The sequence below is a fragment of the Miscanthus floridulus genome, chromosome 6, assembly GCF_019320115.1.
Source record: "Miscanthus floridulus cultivar M001 chromosome 6, ASM1932011v1, whole genome shotgun sequence".
Classification (NCBI taxonomy): domain Eukaryota; kingdom Viridiplantae; phylum Streptophyta; class Magnoliopsida; order Poales; family Poaceae; genus Miscanthus; species Miscanthus floridulus.
Genome location: NC_089585.1, coordinates 40,240,024 through 40,265,644, shown reverse-complemented (window position 1 = coordinate 40,265,644; position 25,621 = coordinate 40,240,024).

Below are 25,621 nucleotides of genomic sequence, written 5' to 3'. Positions count from 1 at the left end.
TGCCTTTGCCAACTAATCGAACAAGATGGCAATGTGGGGCAACAGGTACTTGTTATTAATGGTCATAGCATTGAGTGGTCTGTAATCTACACACATTCTCAAGGACTTGTCCTTCTTTTTCACAAATAATGCTGGACATCCCCATGGAGATGGACTAGGTTGAATGAGACCCTTGTCCAATAGATCCTGTAACTGAATCTTAAGTTCTGCTAACTCATTTAGTGGCATCCTATAAGGTCTTCTTGAGATAGGTGCCGTACCTGGCACTAACTCAATCTTAAATTCCACATCCCTATCAGGTGGTAAACCTGGTAACTCCTCTACAAATACATCTAGAAACTCACAAACCATAGGGATATCACAAAGGGTAGTGGTTTGGATAGCACAAGCTAAGTGTTGGAGTTCAAAATTTCAGGAGAGTGGTACTAGAAAAGCATTCCCTCCCTTGGGTTCTCTCAACATAATAGTACGAGTGCTAGTGTCAATGAGAACACCATGATCCTTCATCTAATTCATGCCTAAGATTACACTTATGGATAACCCGGGCAACACTATCAAATCTATTGTATACTCCCTCTCTAGAATAGAGATGAGCACATTTCTGACTATCTTATTTGTAGAAATAGCAGCCCTAGCCAAACTTATATTATAACCACCCTTGCTTACTTCAATGATTTTCTGATCATGTCTAGATGCAAATGCTTGACTCATAAATGAATGAGAAGCTCCCGAATCAAATAAAACAATAGCAGGGTGCTTGTTGACAAGAAACATACTAGCCGTGACAACTTCTCTAGCGGGCACTTCCTCAACAATGGTATAGCGCATGTATCCCAGACGTGCCCTTGAGTTCGCCTACCTCTAATTGTTCTGATTCTAATTGACATTCTTCTTTGGGTGGGGGCACTCCTTGGCCCAATGCCCCACTTGATTGCAGTTAAAATAGGGTTGATTACTCCTAGGTCCTGTGGAGCTTCCCTAACTACCATTTCCTTTAGGTAAGGCAATAGTGAATGCCTTACGGAACGCTTTCTAAGGCCTGCTGTTCTGAGCTTTTGGTGGTGGAGGCCTGAACTTAGGTGCAGGTGGGTAGAACTGTGGCCTAGCTATGGTAGGAGCTCTAGACTATGAAGATCCGGAGGCAGCCTGCCTCAAATGCCCTCTTGTGACCCTTAGCTATTCGCATGCATGTTGTTATGGTTTTCCTGGGTCAGAGCATCACTAATAAACTCATTATAGGTGGTGCACTTGGAATTTGCCATGGTCTTCATCAGTTTTGTGCCAAGACCCTCGCTTGAAGCTCTCTATCTTCTTCTCCTTGGTATCCACAAAACCTAGAGCATACCTAGATAGGTTATTGAATGCATGCATATATTCTGTGAGGGTCTTTGTCCCTTGGGTGAGCCTCATAAATTCAGCCACCTTCATGCGCATTAGGCCTGGAGGAATGTGATGCCCTCGAAAAGCCAATTTGAACTGCTCCCATGTTACTCACGCATTAGCAGGTAGAGAGGACAAGAAATGTGTCCACCAGATCCCTGTTGGTCCCTGCAACTGATGGGACGCATACTCAGCCTTTAGGTGCTTGGTGACTCTTAGCAGACAAAACTTCTGCTCAATGGTGTTGAGCCACTCATTCGCCTATAGTGGTTCCTCTGCCACCTTGAAGATAGGAGGCTTTGTATCTATAAATTCCTTGAAGGTACTATGCTGATTAGGCTCGGGCCCTTGTTGCTATGGGTGGGCACGAGCTGTGTTCTGCGCAATGAGGCGTAGAGCTTCCTCCATTGTCCTTTGGCTTCCCAAGAATTGGGCAAAGAACTCCTGAGCAGACGGTGGTGGCGGTGGGGGTAAGTCACCGTCATTGCCATCATGGCTGCTACTAGCTCCTGCATGGGTACGAGTCATCTACGAAGTTGCAACAATAAGCGAGTATTGGTTGATGTCAAAAGATTGCAGATGAATTTCTAATCATGCCAAACTGAAATTACTGGAGACAATCTCAAATTCATACAATAAAAACAGAGGCATAATAATTCATTCTTGTAACATGACACCACCAATTTGATCACTTATCGGACTCATAGCACGTTAATATTCAAATCATGATCACTGATAGATCAACTGGAATTTGCATTAGCGTTTAACCAAACGTGCGACAGTCATGCAAATAACAATATTACATGATGGTCCAATCACCAACACCAAATTTGAACTACAGGTCCATTACATAACCAACGATGATACATTAAGCACTTTTACTAAGTACTAAGTGATCTAATCCTCATCATGATCACTATCGAGGTCAAAGATAGGATCATCTCCTTCCTTAGGCTCCACTTCTTCATCTTCCTCGTCCTCATCTTCCTCCATATTTGGACCATCTTCTTCCCCATCAAGGATTGGGTTTAGCTAGTTGTTCGGATAGTGCACCTCATGCTGAAGGTTCATCACTTGAAGTTGAGCCTGTGCAAGCTACTGACATAAGCCCCTTTCGGCACGGTCCTGCGCGTTACTCATGTCACGGTGCCTATCTCGTTCTATCCTTACTATAGCGGCATGGTTCTTTGCTGCATCTCGCTGGCATCTAGCTATGGACACCTCAGCACGGGCGGCGTCCAACTGCTCCTATAGTCCTACAAGCAATGCTTGATCATCAGCTCTTGCTTCTTGGGCTGCTGCTCTCTATTGATCCACTTGCTCCATTTGGGCATGGAGAGTGCCCAAAGCTACATAAGCTTGGTCAGATTCCCAACGAGCTTTACTTGCGGCCTTCTTTTGCTTGTGCACACACTTCTTGAGCTTATGTTGTGCGGCTTCAGCTCTCATGAGCTTGTCCATGCAAGTGGTGTATGATTCCTACCAGAAATCTCTGGTGTCTTGGCGGGTACAAAACATCTTCATCACCGCAAACATGGCACTCATAGTGGGACTAGAGCTATTGGCCCCCTCATCCCAGTCTCTGATCAATGCATTGTGGTTGCGTTGTTCCCATATTGCTGTGGATGGGTCCACCTAAGGAAACATACCCACGGCACTACCAGTAAGTGCATCCCCATGTTGCTGACAGATCCGACTCAAAACCTCAAAGGCCACTACTCGGGCAGCCTCCCAAGGAGTTTTCCCTTCTGATTCTGCCTTCCACTCCTGCCAGAAGGGTGCTTGTGTGCGGGCTAGTACAGTTAGCCGTACCTCGTACCATGGCTGTCCCTCCAAGTACTCTTCATTCCAATGATAAAGGGGCGGTTCATGGTACCCCACAAAGTGCAAAACTCTCCACAGTAGGGTAGGTGTTCCGAAAACCATTAGGAAATTCTCACATCCAACCAGTGCTGCCATCTGTACCATCAACATGTACAACTTTTTGAGATAAAGCCATAATGGATAAGAGTTACATAACCGAGTAAGAAATTTATAAGGGGAGGAACAATGTAATTATTTGAATGATAATTATCATGATGCATGCTCGTTCCGTACGTCCTCACAAACTTAGGAAAAAATTATTTCTAATGACATATATGGTGGCATACATATGTTCTCTCATATATAGCGTAACTAGTCGAGCTACATGTTTTGTTGTTAGTGTACCTGCATAAAAGTTTCATTTTAGCCCATCCCATAATTAAATATGCAAAATGTAAATCTAAATACTTCCATATATGTATACCCATATATATACTTCCATATCAAAGCTACCTGATAACAGTTTATACCCACAATTAAATACGCATCACATACACATGCAAGCATGCATACATAGTCGTACCAAAGCTAACTCTCCCCGACCGCAGCGCTCACATCTTGTGGTCATGCCACTCATCATCTTATCTTGGCGTAGAGGCATTTGATCCATACATTACCATTCAAGTGAATGGCATCCATACAATAGCACGCCGTATGGACGACGAAATTAAAACCCCCTAAGTTAGTACTTAAATAGCCACCTAATAGTCCTTAACTTGGGCATAAGGAAAGTGATCACTGGCACACTTTAGATTTCAAATACCTATTTATATAGCTATTAGTTGCTAGGAAAGGGTTTTGGAAAACAAAAACTTTTGTTTTAAATACACATGTGACAATTAACGTTAAATCTTGCTCTGATGCTAGCTATCGCAGAACCGACCAATTTATAAGAGTACAAGTACAATGACAGCCCGCAAGTAGTCGCACTGTCATACTTGAACCCATATAAACCCGGTAGTCCATCGAGTACCACGACGGGTCTCGATAAATGATTTACAACAACCAAGATCGTACATGATTCAACATACATGTCACATATTACATAAAGTTCACAGATACATTTCCATCATCAGAGTATGAAACAAAGTTATTACAAACCAAGTTTGATAAACAAAAGTGGAAGCAAATTAAGTTTGAAAGTAGCATTTGCCAACATAGTTTGATATAGTGCCAACATACAATCATAGTCCACAAAAGCATGTAGAGGGATTAATAAAGAAGCCTGCCCAAGGCTTACTCCTCATCCACAGCGAGATAGAAGCAACTCTTGCAATAACCATGATACACAGTGCCATCTACAACAATGGGCAATAAACCCTGAGTACAAGAAGGTACTCAGCTAGACTTACTCGTCATAAACCAGAAATAAAATGACTCCAAGGATCATGCAAGGCTGTATAAGTGGATATAGCTTGACAACATTTTGCATAAAAAGTGATTAACTCCTTTATACAATTATAATTCTGTTATCAAGTTATTTATATCTATCCATCTCTAAATTAGCAACTATCCTATGCCAAACATGTCGTATATCATTTTAAGAGCATACAATAGTAACCATAGTAGATATTGTAATTCCATGTTCGTTTGAACCATCATATTCCATAGTACAATTACTACAAGTTGGGGCTAGCCAAGTTTCCCACTATCCGGGAGAGACGATGATTCAAATCGATTTCAACCAGCTAGGAATTTATTCCTAACACAAACCCGGGTCTACCAGGCACGGTAGCCTTAGGTCACCTTTGGTACAACTCAAGTACACATTTTGCGGGTTCGCCCAGCGCTGCACAATCAGGGACAACCAAATGCTAGGACGTTCAGGCCCAACCTACCCTTGGGCCCAGTCTAGCTCCCCGCACATCCTTACTACCATCTAGAGTGCGCACTCTTATAGAGCGGGGCCCGTCCTGAGTTGAGCTACTCGGCTTCGCAGTCAGAACGAGTTATCCAGTCAGCTAAGTGATAGGCATGCGTTCAATCTTGTTAGAAGTGCCAACAACGGTATGGTCCTTAATCGGCACAGATGGAATCACATGAGTCAACCTACCATAGACTCCGCCCGGCCTTGATTTACTTTTACCCCATGGTTCTTTTCCATGATAGCAAATATAGCCAACCGTGCTTCGGTATCCACCTATATCTCGCAGGTGACAGGAAATCACCCGACTTCTACCGGTCTAAGCATGGCTAAGCATATACTCGATCCTGGACCTATATAGGATTAAAGGTAGTATTTCTGGACAAGGAAATCATATGCATCAAGTGGTTCCAATCAACTCTTATAACCTAATGCATCAATCATAAGGACTTGAGTAATATTTTGTAAAATACTGGGAGACTTAGAATGCTCTGGGGCTTGCCTTTCAGAAAGGAAGTGGGGCGGTGGTCAGGGCACTCTGGGAGCTCTTCTGGGGTCTGCTCCTCGCCTTCGGGAGCTATGGCTTGAGGAATCTCCTGCTGGCCCCCTTCCTCTCCTTCGTTGAACTCCATCAACGTTATCTCCTCCGTCGATCCTAGATGCATGAGTATGACATGAGATATTGCGAATGCATTCATGTTGACAAGTATAGTATGATGATACATGATGAATGGATTCTTGCAAGCATTCTTAACCACATGGTATTAAAGTAATAACATATGCATCACATTTTACTGAGTATGTGCATATCTCTTCTTGATTATTTAGTCACTACTTTCACAATGCATTTACTATACTGCAAAACAGCAGCTACTTGTTTTACTCATAACTGAAGTTCTACTTATCTAAATGTGGTGATCTTGGACTTTCTGGAAAGCTTATAAAATTATCCACAACTTTCCTTTAATACTCTCACTGTGATTCAAGAGTTATGTAGGGCAAACAAATCATTCAATCAGATCTGCCCAGAAAGTAAACCTTTCGGACAGCAAACTTGTAACAGCTAGAACTTGAAAACCCTAAGTCCTATGACTGTGAAAATTTACCACAAGGGAGATTAGTAAGTTATCTACGACTTTGTTATTAACAAGTTTTACAGCAAAGATCATTATCCATATGAAGTCATCCACACAATCAAAACTATACATGCAGTCTTGTATTTGAATGATAAAGCGATAATTAGTTATCTGTATACAATCAATGGCCTCTAAGCCTTACCATTGACATCAACTGTTACTATGCATCATAAGAACCATAGAAAACATTATGCTTAATTACAATCTAATTATTTAATTGTTTTCCTTAATTTAATTAAATAATTAGGGTAAATAATAAACATATACTAAAGGTGCATCATAAATTCTTAGAAATTTACAGTGGCTTATTAGTGCTACCAATAGACTACTGTAAAAGTTTCATGCCATTTTACCAAGTAAAATATCCTATGCAAAAATGACAAGGCATAAAAGCTTAAAACAACATAAATAGAAACCCTAGCGCAAAGTGTTAAGCAACAGATTTTTTATATAGTTTTTCCTAGCTAGAGCATGTCAATACAAAACTCCCAAAATTGGAATCACATTTTTATCATTTTTCAAAGTTTGCATCAAATCTGAAAACAGATGAACTAGCTTTCTCCATCGAGTCACTGACAGCTGGAGCCCTCGGTTCAGTCGATCCCACACATCAGCGACGGCAAAATAGAGCGCGGCACAGGACAACCGAAGATCGCCGACGGTGACTCTCTCTCTGGTGATGGCACCAACCCAATGGTGATCCCCATGACCTCCCGCACCTATTGAGCTGACAAGCTAAACCTATTACCGGAGCTAAGCACGGCGACGACGTAAATGGCGGCACGACAGAGCAGGACGACGGCGCTACACCAGCGGTGACCGCTATGACTGGATCTAATGAGTCGACGAGCTACTGCACGCGGTGTCGGTTCTAGAGTACCAACCACAATGGCGAAAGGCGGTCAGAGGCGGTGCGGCCACGATGACTTACTGGGCGCGGTTAGTAAGCAAATGTGGGCACGGTGAGACTCTGGAATGATGGTGGAGTGGCTGCGGTGCTCGGCGGAGTTGGCGCGGTGCTCGGCAGAGGTGGCACTGTGCTCAACAGAGTTGGTGTGGTGCTCGGTAGAGGTGGCGCGGTGCTCGACGGAGTTGGCACGGTGAGGCGGTGGAGGAGAAGCGATGTGATGCAGCGAAAGGCGAGTGGGGTGGCTAGCAATGGTGATGGCGGCACTGTCCGCTGCTGCGGGTGTTGCGGGTGCTATGGAAGAAGAGGCAGAGAGCGAAATGAGAGCGCGGGGATGGAGTGGGCGAGTGCTGGGGATGATGAAGGCGCGCTGTGGCTCAACGTGGCCTGGCTGCTTAGACCAGCGGTGACGCACGACTTCACTTCCACCATGCGGTGGCCATGCTCTGTTGCCGGTCGGCCACTGAAGACCGAACGAGTTGGCCATCAGAGCCCCAACCTGAGCCTGATGACACGATTACAAGGCGATCAAATTGCTAAACCGTAGCTCCATAGTGCAAACAATCTAAATAGAACTCGTAACCCTAAGTACCAGCTACAAAAATCCTTTAGAAATCAAGGTCTAATTTGTAATGGATAGAGAGTAAAATCAACTCAAAGTAGTGACCCTCAAACTGTCAGTGCACATGACTTAGAAAATTTCTCTAAGTGCTGAAAATAGTGCATTGTTGATTCTTGTGAGCCTAATTCAATCATGTTAGGAGCTAAACCAGTCTATGACCCAAAAATAAAAGTTGTTCCTCTTGTCAAGTACTAAAACTTTGCTTTAGTGACCACCTCCATGCAAGGTCTCTAGCACATAGTTCAAACTTGGTCAAACATGCTACATTCAAATGATGGTATACACTTAAACTATGGCTTAGTGACCAAATTACCCCTAACCATGAATACCAAAGTTGTTCATAATGATCTTCTAAACATGTTTAAGCTATTTGTAAGGTCACACACTCATTTCATGCATTGGTCACACATAGAGCTATCCAGGTCCACATGCATAGCATCACTTAAGTACTTGATTAGACAAAATGATCTTCATGAACATTGTTCCCCTAGTCATCATAAGTGTAGCTAATATGTTTTAGTGACTCACATAAACCATTTACATGTATTCTCTCATGATCATATGCATAGATACAAGGAGACATGAAATAACAAGCATGATTCATATGTTTCAATCAAATGTTTTAATTGTAAAAGCTTAAATATGAATGCTTGATGCTCATGCTCATGCAATGCAGTCAATTTATGCAAGGCTAACACCTAGGGTGTTACATAAAATGCCCAAGGGGTGGAGAAATTGGTTTCGTATGGTATCTGAGAAAAAGGGCGGAGATTGGGAGGTGTATGATTTGAATCAATGTTTGTGACTTTCATTGTCCGGGATGGAGAGGAATGATTCACTCTTGATTTCTGCATCCTATTTCTGATCTAATGCCCTGAATGCTTGTCTTTGGTCATGGCCCGATGACTATTACCTTGGCCAATGTTTACAATTGACCGACCTTAGGATAACTAGGTCAGTGCATCCTTATGAGTACTTGAGTGCTGGTTCCAAGAAATTAGCCAAAATATCAGACTGCATAGGATGGGCAAGTTATATTCTAAACCATATCGGAGATGAATCGATTGTTAGTGGCCTTTCTGAACATGTGGTTGGAGAGATTTGTCTTTTGTGGGTCATCTTGTGGTCTGACTTATAATCACAAACTCATGGCAGAGCATCTAGTAGTAGGCAAGGACATCCCTCTTGGAAAGTATCTGCTAGGAGCTATCTATCATTTGATGTACCAAGTAGCCACACAATTACTGAAGAATGAACTAGTGCATACCATTAGTGGCCCTTGGTGGTTGATACAAATGTGGCTCAACCTGTATATGCATAAGATTACAAGGCCTAATCTCAAAAGCTTGAGTTTCCCTTCCTCCAACTTTGATGAGGAATATAGAGGTGAAGAAGGAAGAACTTGATAGTGCATGAGCTATGGTGAGGCTGCATCGGCCATAACAATTGATTTTGATATTGGTCATCTCTTCAAGAAGTTTTACAAATGGTTTGATGTAGACATCCTGACTTGGCTACCATACGATGATGATGAGAATGATGAGCTGATTTTCCCATTCAAGTTTTGATTCGAGTCAGGCTATTCAGACAAGGCGACGGTTGCAATTTTTAATTCCTTCATCAAGCCCTATGTTCTTCCCATCGAATTTTGTCATGGTCATGGCAAAATGACTATAGGCTCCTCCCTTCTAGGCAAGCCCCCAACTTATGAGTTCTACAATCCATCCTTCGTAGCCCATCAGTTTGGCTTTGGCCAGCTCCCCCCTCAATTGTTCTTCAGAGACATTGAAGCCAAGAGAAGACATCAGTGAGGTGATGGAAGCCTCTAGAGTTTTTCAATTGGGATCGGACCTTCCTTCCCTTTTTGTGCACAACTAGATCAGAGTCAGCTCATCTTCCGTTCTCTTTGACTCCTAGTGGCAAGAATGGCACTCCCATCTTTTCTGTGGGTTGGTCCATCCTTTGTGTATATCCCTGAATGGGGGATTTGCTTCTGACGGAGATGTAACTTGCCATTTCTTTTCAAGAAAATTGCTCGACAAATTCCTCTACCAACTATTCTAATTGACCTTTCTAGGATGCTAAATTTGATCCTCCAAGCTTGGATAGGAAGAGGTGTCCTATAGATTACCAGCCACTGTGCCCAGTTTCAAGAATGGGATCGACTGCTCCTTCACTGAAAAAATTGATGAAAACTCATGCTGCCTCCACTATTGTAACATATCATTCTTCAAAGTGCAAGGCGGCTCAAGGGACAATCTAGAAAACCACTACTGGGAAGAGACTCCATAGAACAAGACCATTAGCTGCTCAAGTAAACAATTTATCTCCTTCTCAAAAATGTTATTCAACTGTTGATCCCGTTCCTTCACAGCTATCGAGCATTGCGTCCCAACCTGCTCTAGGTGTGGGACTACTATCCTAGGCGTTTGACTCAGCACCAACTGAACCCCCATCGGGTGATCCTCAAAAGGAGCCAATTTTAGTTGAAATAACCAATGCTTCCATAATAGTAGAAAATGTGAGTTTTATCCTTGATGCTTGTTAGAGCATTTTCTGTAACCTTTTGATCTACTTGGTTTCCATTCTTAATCTGGCTTCTTACCATGCCAGATACTTCCTAAGGAAACACCCACACAAGGGTAGGAGCCTGACAGCCCACTTAATGATCCTATCGGTGTCAAAGGTGATCCTGTTGATTCCCCAGCTCAGCATGCAACTAATGGTAAGGAAGTTAAACATTGTAGGGTCGAGATGGCGACAAGAGGGGGATGAATAGTCATTTCTAAAACTTAATTGTGCTGGCTAACCGAAACAAGTGCAGAATTAAAAATATCAATATAGCCAAGACTACACCCCTCTATCTATGTTCTCTAGCACCTCCCTAAGATCCAAATTAAGCAACAAAGGTGTCGGGCTAGCTAGAGCTCACCTAACCAATTCTAGGAGCAAGGTCACACAACCCTATGCCATTAGTGCTTCAAGCAATGAGGGAGCTCCTACACATGCTAGTAAGCAAAAGCACAAAGCCAACTAAGCTCACTAGCAATGCTCAATAACAAGGCAACCAATGCCAAAGTAGAGAGCGCAAATACTTAGCTACACAAACTAAGCAAAGTGACTAACAAGGTTACACAAACCAAATTAGCCACGCAAGGGAGCTACTTCTATGCTACACAAGCAAGAAGGTAACTAGTGAGCTACATAAGCTAACTAACTACAAGAGCAACTACACAAACACAATGTATATAAAAGTAATCACAAGCTTCTGTGAGGGGATTGCAAACCAACGGGAAGAACAAGGTTGACATGGTGATTTTCTCCTGAGGTTCACATGCTTGCAAACACACTACGTCCCTGTTGTGTCGACCGCTCACTTGGTGGTTCGGTGGCTAATTGGCATCACCCTCCAAGCCTGCACGTCGGGCACCGCAAGAACGTACCCCAAAAGTGAGGGTAGCTCAATGACACGCTCAACTAGAGTTGCTCTTCGTGGCTCCCACAGGGCGAGCATAATGCCCCTCACAAAGCTCTTCTCCAGAGCACCGCACAAGCTTCTTGGGGGCTTCGACGGAGACCACCATCAAGCCATCTAGGAGGTGGCAAACTCTAAGAGTAACAAGCACCACTAGCTTGCAACTCGATCACCTAGTGCCACTCGATGCAACCTCACGATGCAATCGCACTAGAATCGCTCTCTCACACAATCGAATGATCACTATCAAGCATATGTGAGATGGAGGGCTCCTAAGCACTCTCAAGCATGGACACAAAGTCCCTTAAGGTGCTCCACTCTAGCCATGGCCAAGACCACCTTCTACATATAGCCCCATGGTCTAAACTAGCCATTACCCCTTCACTGGGCAAAACTCGGGGTGACCGGACGTGCCGGTCGAAACGACCAGACGTAGGACCTCAGCATCCGGTCAACGGATGCTCGCCACATGTCGCCTCCATTCAAACACAGTCGCTCAATCTCAATGGTCAAGTGATGACCGAACACAGCTGCTCAAAGTGATCGGACGTAGGACTCTAGTGTTCAATTGTTTCTAGTAAGGTTCCAGTCGTGACCGGACGCATTCGATCGATCATGATCGGACGTAGCATTAGCGTCTGGTCCTTCTCCAACTTTTCTGTGTTGCCTACATCACCGTATGTCAGCCTGACTAGATGCACCCTTCTAGCATCCGGTCACTTTTAGCGACAGCGTCCAGTCGAAGACCGATGCCTGCGCGCTCTCTACTGCCATTGACCGGATGCAGAACCCCAGCGTTCGGTCACCATGTGACTAGCGTCCGGTCCACTCTATGACACCCTATCTTTTTTATATAGGGCATCAGTGGCACCATCGGACTATCCGCATTCTATGGGTGGACACTCCGCTGGTGGAGTTTTGAACCCTTCACGCCTTTGTTCCATCGCCGAGTTGATCCACATCAACTCCAACTTCATCTCCTTTATAAATGTGACAACACTACCAAGTGTACACCACCATGTGTATGTGTGTTAGCAATTTCACAATCATTTTTCAAAGGATTAGCCACTCAACTTGCCAAGCCACTCAATCCTATAGACGATGCAAAGTTAGATCACTCGAGTGGCACTAGATGACCGATATGCAAACAAGTTTGCCCCTCTTGATAGTACGGCCATCTATCCTAAACTCGGTCATAAACTTCTCTACACACCTATGACCGGTGAAATGAAATGCCCTAGGTTATACTTTTGCCTTGCGCATTCCATTCCATCTCCTCCAATGTACACATGCACCAACACGATCAACAATGATATGATCCACTTCATATCATCACATCATCATACTGGTTCATCGATCTTGACTTCACTTGCTTTTCACCGTTGCCTTCATCCATCAGTGCCAAGTCTTGCTTAAGCTTCACCACCATGTGGTCCATCGCTCCAAAGCCTCCAACTTGCCCTTTACGCTTGCAACCTGTCCATCAAGCCAAGTTATGTCTTGATCTTCTCCACCTTGATCACATGACTCAATGTCATGTCTCATTTGCAATGAGCTCCTTCATCATCACATGTGTGAGCTTTGTAACATCTCCAAGCCATTTTCACCTTCATGGCATATGTTGCTCACACACATGTACCTATGGACTAATCACCTATGTATCACACATAAACACCATTAGTCCACCTAGGTTGTCACTCAATTACCAAAACCACACAAAGACCTTTCAAATGTCCCTTTTATTCTTCTGCAATAATGATGAACTAAAATGTGACATTGCATATACCAATGTTGAAAGCTCAGAGCCGATCCAACCAGATGCTATTGGTGCATCATCAGTTGTTCCTTCTTTTTAGATAGAGGCTACTGCAGAGAAGGTACTATATCCTCTTTGCCATCCATTTGTTATAAATTGATTTAAGCCTCCTAATCAAGATTTCCTTATACATAGGCACTCAATCTTCCAGCCCTGAGTTACTCTTTCAATCTTGAGGAGTATTTTGATGAAGATGAAATCAGTTCATTAGCCACTTCCTCCAAGGAAACATTGCCAGAAGAGACAAAAAATCAGCTAAGAGATGTTCTGCCAATATTTGAGAAAAATATAGCTGATTTGGTACAAGACACTAATCCAATCATAGAGTCTTCTTGGCCATCAATGGTAATTCATCCCCAGCTCTCTCTAGAGTCTTGTCTCCTTTTTCTATCTTTAAAGATCATGACCTGAAGGTGAAACAGGCTCAGAGGAATCTGTTTGATCGTGAAACTTTATTGGCCAAGGGGAACTCTAACAGGCAAGAGGCTAAAGAATTGTCACAGTTGATTGATCACTTGAAGAACTCCTCCCTCAGTATTGACCCAGAATTGTCTCAACTAGAAGCCAGGCGTGCAGAACTTGAGAAGGAGCTAGAAAATGTGAAGGCTATCATTGATCGTCATTAGTCCACCCTGGCTCAAATACCTAATGCCATTCAACAAAAGAAATAGGAACTACTAGCCAAAGTCAGAGAAGGCGAAGCCATCTGAAGTAGCCTCGAGAGCATTCGTGGATCAACCAAAGAAGATAAACAATAGATCATAGAAGCTGATGCTATTTGGCTAGAAGTGTTGAAAGCGATCCAAGATGTTCTAGACTTGTAATTCGTGTATCGACATATGTCTTGTGTAGAACCAATGACAACCACACTTTCTGTTGTCTCACTGTGTTTTTCTTTGTTCCGGCTAAAGAGCCAATTTTGAAAATAGCTAATTCTAGACTCCCGATCTTAATCCCATTTAGGTCTGAAAACACGTCCTTTATTAAGAGAGCCCTTCAATCTTCTATTCTTAGTCACCCGGTGTCGTATTATCTTCAGTATTAGCGAGGTGGCACTTCACCTCGTATTAATTGCGGTTGTCTTTTGCATGTCCCGAGGTGTCCACCTCTTCATTTTGTGGCTTCAAATACTAGCCAAGGGCTCCGGCCTCGAACACATCTGCACTCGCAACCGTTCCTGTTCCTTTGCTTTTCTCTACCCTCGTAGAACTCTGTAGCAGCCTCCCTCCATTCCTATAGATCCGATCGACTTCATGGCTAGTGAGGAGAACCACGGCAAGCAATGGCGGAGGAGGTTCCGGAGGAGAACATGCCGGTGAATCAGCGCCTTCGACGCATGAGGTGAGATCAACATCTTCTGCTTGTGATGATGAACTGTTCTGATTTGTCTATAGATTCATTTTGAATGATAGTCTCTGTCCTCTTCCTAGGGCCGATGAGACCTCTAACGCTACATCTTCTGTGTTGGCCTTGTCGTCAGATTATTCCGACTCGTACAACGGCGATAATGCTTGACGCTTCTTCCGAGAGTGGAGGATGGCCCAGGATCGCTATTTTGAGGCGACTTGAAAAATGGCCAGCTTGAGATCCATCTCGGGGTCTTCCAAGCGGCCCTTCATGCAGCCGAGGAGGAGGCCAGTGCTGTTTGAGCATGGCTGGCCGAGTCTAACACCACGGTGGTGGGTAAGATGAGCTCCATGAACGCTTCTATTCTAATTTCATTGCCTTTATCTTGATAGTTTTTCTATTCCAACTAGTGGCGAACGCGGCCGTGAACACTGTCAATGCTCGGGGTTCCCTCATCAACGCTCGCCTCCAAGACATCCTGGCCCGTGTTCAAGAGATCGCCCTCCATGGCGTTCGTCATGGCACGTCGGTGGCACTGACCGCGGTGCAAGTCTAGATAGGGTATGAGCTCCATGCCATGGAGACTGGCTTCCCGATGGGCGATGGCCCCGAGGAGCATGAGGACCTGATCGAAGAATTCATTGTAGTGGCGGAGGCCATTGTGGACATCACATCTGCTCAGGATGTGGTGAATAAGGTCTTTGATTAGTCTATACTTAGGGCAAACTAATGAATGAAACCTTCTGTTCTTTCATGAATGTATCTCAGTGCAATGCCCCTATATGTGTCATGAATGTCTTTGTTTTTGTTTTTTCTCTGGAGGCGATACATATCGTATCGGCTTTTATATATTCAAAGATCTTTATTTTTTGAACTAGAGGTGATACCTTTTGGTACCGGCTATTAGAGCCGATGACTAAACGAATCAGCTATCAAGTGTTGATCAAATGCTAGGATAACATCCCTTTAAATATTTTTCATCGATCGCTATTGATAGATTGCACTACAACTTTTCATACCAAAGGTTCAACGATCGATCAATCTAGGCCAAGCATGTCATTAAGCGAAATAGAACTTCCTTTAATAGATCTATCAACTCTGAATTACACTTATGACTCGACTTAGCATTCACATACGTCAGCCTAAGCCCATCTCTAGGACCAGTGCTTATTCTTCCTTAATCCAATGGCTGACGTGGAGCCATGACTATTTACTAAAACAAACTCTTAGAGCCGATTGCTTGCATCGGCTATTGGCTTTCATTGCTGATTTTAATGAAGCCTCCTTACCATATCTTGCTAGAAAAGCATTCGAAGTCTCCTAGTTCCCAAAAGACTAGATCGGCTGTTGTGATGCTTATAGACTCATCAGCGCAAACCAGTTCGACATCATCTCCATGCCATTGAATCAAACACTGATGCATGGTTGATGGTACACAATAGTTTGCATGAATTCAATCATGACCAAGGAGCAAACTGTACGACCCTTTTCCATCAATGATGAAGAATGTGGTGAGCAGAGTCTTACTCCTGATTGTTAGTTCGATGTTCATTGCCCCCGGGTCTTGGACGCATTACCCCCAAAGTCCTTAAGCATCATGTCAGTCTCAATTAGATCTCCTGGTCCCTTGCCAAGTTTGCGAAAAAGTGGTGTAAGGCATGAGATTGACAGAAGCACCTCCATCTACCAACATCTTGTTCATCGGCTTCCCATCAACCAAACCTTTTACATATAAAGCCTTTAAGTGTCGATGCTTGACTGGTTTATCAAATATAGCCTACTGTATAACTGTTAGCTTGGCAACTATCTCTTCATACTCCGAATTCATCAGAAATCTGAATAAACTTCTTGATCTGCAGGAGCTCTGAACTTCTGATGGCAATAGAAAAGCCATTTGAATATTAGCCGATGGTTGCTTTCTATCGCTGTTTGCTTAGTACGCCATACTTGAGGTTTACCGGATGCCTGAGCCTGTTCCAACTCTCTATTCCTTAGGCGTTGCACCCTTCTCTTCTGGCTTCTTATCAAACCTCCTAGGACACCATTGGCCTTCCTACCAAACATATTTTCTTTCATTACTTTCTTCTTCATAATCAGTCCAGTTTTGATCAACAACTCTTTTTCCAAGCCGATTATGAACATTTCCATTTTTTAAGCGCCGATCCATGTTATTATGACGATACGCATCTTGAGCATGGATAGACCGGCGGTTGGCTTGAGATTGCCTAAACTCCCAATATTGATCACTGCACTCTAGACAGTCATTCCTGGTAGGCAACTTCAAACCTTCGTTCCAGCAATGTCTGAAGAAAGGACAATTCCAATGTGATTCAGCTTGCTTTCTTTCATACCTCTCTTTTTCCTATTGACGCTGGTATTCTTGCTTTTCTAACCAACGCTGATAATCCTTTTTCCTTCTGCCACTGCCATTTATTCAATAGAATTCGAGATGTAACTCGTGGCTTTATCGCCCCTTCTTTTGACATTTCTCCCTGCTCATATTGGCTCTTTTGCTTGTTGCGATGTCTTTTAATTTCTCTGTATTCGTCGGCCGATATTTGCCTCTCGGGATCGACTGTTCCAGCTTCTCTTGATTTGGTTGATGTTAGGACCTTAGTCTTTCCTCTGAGCAGCCTAGCATCGACCATGTTTTGATCTCCTGGGAAAGGATTATCATCAACTTTCATTTTCTGAGGTGTATCAAATTTGAGTCTTCCTTGCTGAATAGCCCTCTGTATATGCTACCGGAAAATTCTGCATTCATTAGTGGAATGAGAAGTAGCATTATGGAACTTACAGAACTTCTTATTCTTTAACTGATCAGGGGACAACATAACATGATTATCGGGCAACTTGATCTATCCCTTCTCAAGCAAGAAATCAAAGAGCTTATCTGATTTTGTGACATCAAAGTCATAAGCTCTCCTCGACTCCTCTTCTCCAAGGATTTGGCACCATACTATCCTTTTGCCCCAATTCCATTCAGCCGCAGCAACCTCTTCTTCTTCATCTTCATAGCCATCATCGACTGAAGTATGGATTATAAGCTTCGGCCACTGTGGTACTCTTCTGGAATTGGTTATCCCTGCGCATACTCTGGAATTGGCTATTGAGCACTACCACTATTGAGCCAATTGACCAAAGTTGTCAAATTCTTGTCCCAGCAGCTTTTCTTTCCATGTTGGAACCATTCCTTGAACGGCCAAAGCAGCTAGCTGATCATCAGTCAAGTTTAATGAGAAGCACAAATTTCTAGTCTCTCGGAACCTCTGAAGAAACTCAGTGCCTGATTTATTAGTTCTCTGTCTTATAGTTGTCAAATCAGTAATCTTCTATTCTCTAGTCCTAGTATAAAAATATGTATGAAATTTCTTTTCCAAATCAGCCCAATTGGCAATGGAGTTGACTAGCAGTGATGAAAACCAAGTGAAGGCTGGCCCTGACAGGGACAAGGAGAAGAAACAAACTCAATGGGCCTCCTCAACTGATGCCTCGCCCAATTATGTAAGATACTGATTGACATGTTCTATTGTTCTTGTGCTGTCTTGGCCAGTGAACTTAGCAAACTCTAGAAGCCTGTAATTTGAAGGAAGAGCGACCAAATCATACCATTCTAGATATGTGTGTTTGTACAAAAAGGTCAGCCCTTTTCGCTTTAGACCGAACTGATTCTTCATCATCTCGGTCACCTTTAGCAACAACTCGTCAGCATGTGAATTTGGATTTCTCTGCACCTGCTGACCCATCTATGGATTGAAATCCCATGTGCCTTGATACCCTAGATTTGGAATCATGTGAAGGGTGTTATAATATGTGCCATAATGATACCCTTGTGGAATCTCTATCTGTTGGGTTCTTTGCTGGTTTGTTGCTTGAAGTCTCTGATTATAGACATGAGGATCTATATCTCTATGGATCCTTTGAATTGATGGTGCTATTTTTTGAGCCAGCGACGATATGTGGCCCAATGTGCCAAAATTAATCACCTAGTGCTGACCTTGCCCCACCGGCTGTTGCACATGCTGCACTGACGATCTAGGATTATACTGTATTTGATTCATAGTAGTACCTTGAGCTTATTCAGATGAACTCTGAACTGCCAAGACATCATCATTACTAGCTGGTGCTACTTCTTGATGGCTAGTACCGACTTGATTAGTCCCTTGGGTTGATGGATGTGGAATGTTGTAATAAGCCGGCCCAACCTGACCAACTGGAAACCCATGAAACACCTCTTTCATGGCATTGTGGAATGTGTCCAAGAAAGCTTCAGTATGGCTTGATATGGCATCATGAATATATTTGTTTACAGATTTCATGAAGAAACACATATCTTTAGCTTCATCTGCATCTGTCTGCCCGTACAATAGAACTCTTGGCAGTGGATATTTCTGAACAATTGTATTGTCACGTGTTTTAGTGTAGGACAACAAACACTTGTTCTAAAATTATTCTATAGCTTTGCTGATGACACCTTTATCTCCATTAGGTAAGTCTTCGTAATGTACCATAAGGATGTCATTGTTGTTGTAAACCGCCATGACGATTGTGGTGTCCCACTAGGCGTGCCAGAACGTGTGTTGGCATGAAATTTCATCCGTGCCGAGGGGACACGAGCAAGGCGGAAGGGTCTACTCGATAGAGTTATAGATCTGCTTGGCTTCAACGTAGGGGTGGCTCGATCCTACATACTCCTCCCAAGACGTGCTAGTCAATTTGACCCTACAATTGACAAGGAGAGAAAGGTAATCAGTAATTTAAGGCAAACATGCCGGTGTTGCCAGACAGTCTCGAATGTGCGGCTCTGAGAGCCGATGTGGAAGGAAATCGACTAAATAGTCGATTCTAGCATACTCATAAGAATAAATTAGTTAAAGCTCATGGGGTTGTGGAAGGAAAATTGGTTATCACTCAGGATGAATATTGTTATTCAGACAAATATTAGTCAATGGCAATAGGATGTCAACAATAATCAGTTTATGCTAAACCAATGACTACAAGTAACTTGAATCCCTTTTTATATAAAAGAAGCAGCTCATCATCATTTAACTATTTAATAAAGATAAATCTAATGAACATATTAGATCTCATCTATCGTTATGACCAGTGGAGCATGAGATAGAATCATACAGGTCGTAGAAACAACGATAAATTTGACGACCCTAACTTATTACTAATATAAGTGGGGCATGAGGTAGAATCATGTAGGTCGTAATACAATAATAAGATCATGGGGCTAACACATCTTTCAACCTATCTTTACTTCAACGGTCTCATGACGCGAACTGCATATGTGAAAGCGCTCGATATCGGCTAAAACAGCTGATTCAGGCATAGCGCACAATTAAGGTCATGCCCTATCAGGAACAGATCTACCAAATAACGATCCCCACTCTATGGTGCTAATAGTAGGGTGTGAGGCAGAATCACACAGACCATGATAATGGGCCATGGAACGGTTTTCATTAGTCAATAGATCTATTCGAGACCAGACATGCCTTAATCGCACACTATGCACGATCAAGATTGACATAAAACAGCCGATAAAACATAACTCATCATTCAAGATGCAGGTTAGATTAGTTTAGATTAACAAACGATGGGTTAAACATGATATAAGGCTGATCTAGATCAATCCCAATCAGGCAAAGTGATATTGCTGTAATTAAATAAATAATGAAAGCAATAAGCAATATCGGTAACTTAATAAATCTATCCGAAGGACGCCACCCTTAGATAGAGCCGATAACTTGACCTTATTCTAGTTCGAGTAGTGGAGGTCGACCAGATCGATGCAGCTGTACTTGAACTAAACAAGAGTCGATAACTAGCTTATACCAGAGTCACAGTGGAGGACGACCAGATCGATGCAGCTGTATGAACAGAAGTATAAGCCATGACGGTACTTACAGACAAGCCAGAGGTTGACCGGACCGATGCAGCCCTGCTCACTGAAGAACTCGCTAAGATCTACTCTACTCCTACTTCAAAGCAGTGGCCGGAGCTGAAAAAGTAAGTAACTTGTATTTGATTGATTGTCTGTCCTTTACAATAGCCGAGGTCTGATATTTATACCCGGAGCCTAAACATGAATCCTACTCGAGCACGACTCATTACAATCTTCGGCATAGAAGAAAACATTCCTAATTTAAGATAACTTAGACCCTAATCTTTCCCTTTTTGTAGAGTCTGATATATAGTTTCCTAGCACCAACCGTAGCTCATTATCGCTATCTGCTGACGCCATCCAAAGAGATCCAATTCTAGAGTCATATCTGAATCAGCTGATATCGATCCTTATGCAATCGATTCCTTGATTGGCACAATCTTGGAAGCTTTTGAATTCCTGCATTCTTCTCCCAAATTTTGGGGTAAACAACTCTGAAGTGTTTTGTTTCTTGCTCCTTCATCTTATTTTTTATGTGGAACACACCCACATCGGTCAACATCGGTCTTCTGAAGCTCGATGATTTTACTTTCAAGAGAGCAATTAAGAGTAATACTGTGCAACATAGCAGGATGTAACAGATGTGTCAAATGATAATCTTCTTCCAAGAGAGAATTGCAATGAGATTTCCTACTCAAAGCATCGGCAACAACATTTTCTTTGCCCGAATGATAATGAACTTCTAAGTTATAATCTTTGATCAACTCTAGCCATCTTCTTTGTCTCATGTTCAATTCTGGTTGAGTGAAGATATACTTGAGACTTTTATGATCGGTATAGATATGACACACGTTACTGAGCAGGTAATGCCTCCAAATCTTCAAAGCATGAACAACAACAGCTAACTCTAGATCATGAGTTGGATAATTAGCTTCATGCGTCCTTAGCTAACGCGAGGCATAAGCAATAACCCAGCCTTCCTGCATAAGAACACATCCTAAACCGGTACCTCATGCATCACAAAACACATCAAAAGGTTTCTCGATGTCAGGTTGTGCCAAAACAAGAGCTGAGGTCAACAAATTCCGCAAAGTGCAAAAAGTAGTCTCACACTTCGCAGTCCAAACAAACTTCACATCTTTTGAAGCAACCTAGTCATGGGCTTGGCTATCATAGAGAAATCCAGGATGAAGCGACGATAATAGCCAGCTAAACTAAAGAAACTTCTAGCCTCATGCACTGAAGTTGGTGCTTTCCAATTCAAGACTTCTTGCACCTTAGTCGGATCAACCGAAATCCCTTCGTCAGACAACACATAACCCAAGAAAGGTACTTTCTTTAGCCAAAACTCATATTTACTGAACTTGGCGTAAATCTTATGTTCTCATAGTCTGGATGAAACAATTCTCAGATGTTCGGCATGTTCTTCAGCATTCGTGAAAAAGATCAAGATGTCATCAATGAAGACAACAAACTTGTCTAGTTCCTCCATGAATATTGAATTCATCAGGTATACGAAGTATGCTGGAGCATTGGTCAAACCAAAAGACATAACAAGATACTCATACAACCCATATCTAGTGGAAAACCCAGTCTTAGGCACATCCTCTGGTCTATTTTTTATCTGATGATAACCAGATCTCAAATCAATTTTGGAGAATACCTTTGCCTTAGACAACTGATCAAACAAAATATTGATGCGGGGCAATGGGTACTTGTTCTTGACTGTCATGGCATTGAGTGGACGATAATCCATGCACATGCACAATGACTTGTCCTTCTTCTTCACAAATATCGCAGGATAACTTTAGGGAGAAGCACTAGGTCGGATAAGACCCTTTTCTAATAGATCTTGTAACTGAACCTTAAGCTCTACTAACTCATTGGGTGGCATACTATAAGGCCTTCTAGAAATAGGTGCAGTACCTGGCACTAACTCGATTTTGAATTTGATCTCACAATCCGGCGATAAACTAGGTAGATCATTAGGAAATACATCTAGAAATTCACAAACTACTAGAACGTCCTCAATTCTTGGGGTCTGGATAGCATTGGTAGTGTGGTTTAGGTTTAAATCTCTAGGAAGTGGTAATAGGAAAGCCTCATTGTTAATAGGATCTCTTAACATAACAACCCTAGTGGAAATATTGATGAGCACTCCATGACCCCTCATCCAACTCATTCCCAAGATTACATCTATACCTAATCCTAGCAAAATTACCAGATCCGACATATACATTCGTCCCCCTATTTTGATACCCATAGCCTGCACTATCTGATTGGTAGAAATATTACTTCTAGATGCACCAATGCAATAACTACCCATGGATAGTGAATTACCTCATGATTGTACTTGATGCAAAAGCTGGACTCATGAATGAATGCGAAGCACCATAATCAAATAGTACAACTATAGGATGTTGATTCACAAAAAACTTACCCGTGGTGACCACCTCTCCTAAGGGTATCTCTGTCATGTTGGTGTAGTTAACATGACCTTGACGAGCACCATAATTCCCCTACTTCTGATTATTCTTCTGAGGATAAGGACAATTCTTGGACCAATGACCTATCCTGCCACAATTCCAGCAGGGCCTGTTAGTTGGTGGAACAAAAGAATTCCTTGGTCCTGTGGTGCCCTTTGGAAGAGGAATAGTAAAGGCCTTCTTGAAGCCAGTCTTTGCCTGATTCTTCTTTTAACGCGGCCGATACCTAATAGCTATAGCCGGTGGGTGAAACTAAGTCTTAGCCACTAGAGCTTTAGCTTGAGAGGCAGCTGCATAGACATTATTATTGTTCTCTTGAGTGAGAGCGTCACTCACAAACTCATTAAAAGTAGTACTCTTGTTGTTCCCCATGGACTTCATCAGTTTGGGACTAAGCCTTCTCTTGAAGCTAGCGATTCTCTTTTATTCTAAATCAACAAATTCTAGGGCATACCTTGCCAGATGATTGAATGCATGAAGATATTCAGTAAGAGTCTTGGTGCCTTGCACCAGCTTCATGAACTCATTGTGCTTTACGGCCATCAAACCAGGAGGAATATAATGACTCTTGAAAGCCTCCTAGAACCTAATTCCAAGTGATCTAGGCATTCTCAGGTAAGGTGGACCTATAATGATGCCACCATATACCTACTGGTCCTTGCAGCTGATGTGAAGCATACTCCGCCTTCATCTGCTCCATCAACCTGAGCAAACAAAACTTGTGCTCAAGCATGTTCAGCCACTCTTCTGCCTAGAGTGGCTCTTCAGCTTCTTTGAAGACTGGTGGCTTGGTATCTTGGAACTCTTTAAAATCACTACACTAATTAGCTCTGGTCCCTGATGTTGATTGCGACCCTATGCTTAATGCTGGGCCAGGGTACGCAAGGCGTCTCCCAAAGCACGCTGACCTTCCACAAGCATGGCCAATAGATCAGATGGTGTGGGTGGTGGTGGCGGTGGAAGATCATCATCACCACTACCCCTAACTCTACCTGAGCATAGATTGTGTGATATCTGCAGAAGTGCAATTGTGAGTAATGATGGACGATGTCAGAAACATTACAGATGAATTATAGACTCATGCCAAACTAAACTTATTGGAGAGAATAATTTCATATAATAAACAGAGGCACAATAATTCATCCTCATAACATCGCCAATATTTTACTCCACACATTCTCGTGATGCATATGCTTACATGCCAAATTTTGCCAACATCAAAGCTAGACTTTTATTAATGCTCACATCCACATGGAGCCAACATGCAAGTTCCTGAGATTACATCCAAGTCACTAACTGAAATTAAGTTACATGCTCTTCCAGAAGAAAGCAAAAGATAAGAACTAGTGCATCTAGCTTAGTGCTACAGCTAAACTACACATCTTCATCAGTGTCAGCATCAATCACTCCTTCACCATCTTCATCCTCGATAGGATCGAGTTCCTCCTCTTCTTCATCTTCTTTAGCTTCAGGTTCTGCGATGACATTGGTATCATTTCCATGCCATCATCATCAGCGAAGATCACCTATGGTCCTCCCACCACAGGGTACACTAGAATAGGGTGAGGAATCGAATTGATCTGATTATTGAGGTGGTGAACATCAATCTGTAGTTCTTCAATTTGGCGGAGGAGTTCATTCTCTCTAACTTCGGCTCGAATTTTAGCCATGATCCTAGCATTGTTCCTAGTTTGTGCTAGACTGATTGCGTCATCTCGCTCATGAGTCAATTGCATGATCTGATCATGGTTAGCATCTCTTTCTCTGACAGCACATACAAACTGCTGACTTCGAGCTTCCAAAGCACTCATAAGGCCACCTATATCATTTTGAGCTATCCTAAGCTCATTACCATACATGCGCGCATGCTTCTTCCACTTGCGCTGTTCATTCAGTGCCTGCTGAAGGGATGTCAAAGCACTAACCTAAGTGCCCTAACGATCATGGAACATCTTTAGAACAGCCATCATAGCACTCATGGATGGTCCCAAGCTATGTGCCCATTCTGCCTCAGTCATAACCAAGGGATCATCCTCAAAGTTCAGCCAGACTGCCTCAGACAGGGCTACTCGAGGAATGGACTCAGGTGGTCTGTTGATCAACTTGTCACCAAACTCTTGACAAATATCAACTAGCACTTCCAAAACTACCACCTAAGCCCCTTCCCAAGGGGTTTGTCAATCAGCTTCGATGCTACAACCAAGCCACTAGGGTCTATTTGCGTGAGGTGGAACAACCACCTCAACGTCATACCACAGCAACCTTCCTTCAGCCTCCACTTGCTTCCAAGTATAACGAGGTGGCTCCGCATATCCCACTGAATGCAGCACCCTCCACAACAGGGTTGGAGTGCCAAACACATGTAGGAATGTACTGCTCCTGGGCAGTGGTGTTGGTGCAGCCATGTGTAGCAACATTGCAATTTGGGTGTGAGAGGATTATCTTACAGGATGAGAAATACATAATAGAATAATTAAAGATAAGGGAGGGAGTGATGAAGAAATATAATGGCATGAGTGAACATGATGCATGCACATTTCGTACGTCCTCATGAATCCTAAGAAAAATTTAAAATTCTAGCGACATAGACGGTGGCATACATACGTTCTCTCATATACGTATCTAGTCGAGCTACACGTTGCATTGTTAGTGTACCTGCAGACAAATTCATTGTAGCCCATCCCAACAAAAAAGAAATAAGCATACAATGAAAGCAATAAACTAAGATACTCTCCATATATACATCCTCGAATATATATACTTCGGTATCCAAAGCTACCTGATAGATATACCCACAATTAAGTACCTTCATATGTACATGTGTGCAACATATAAATA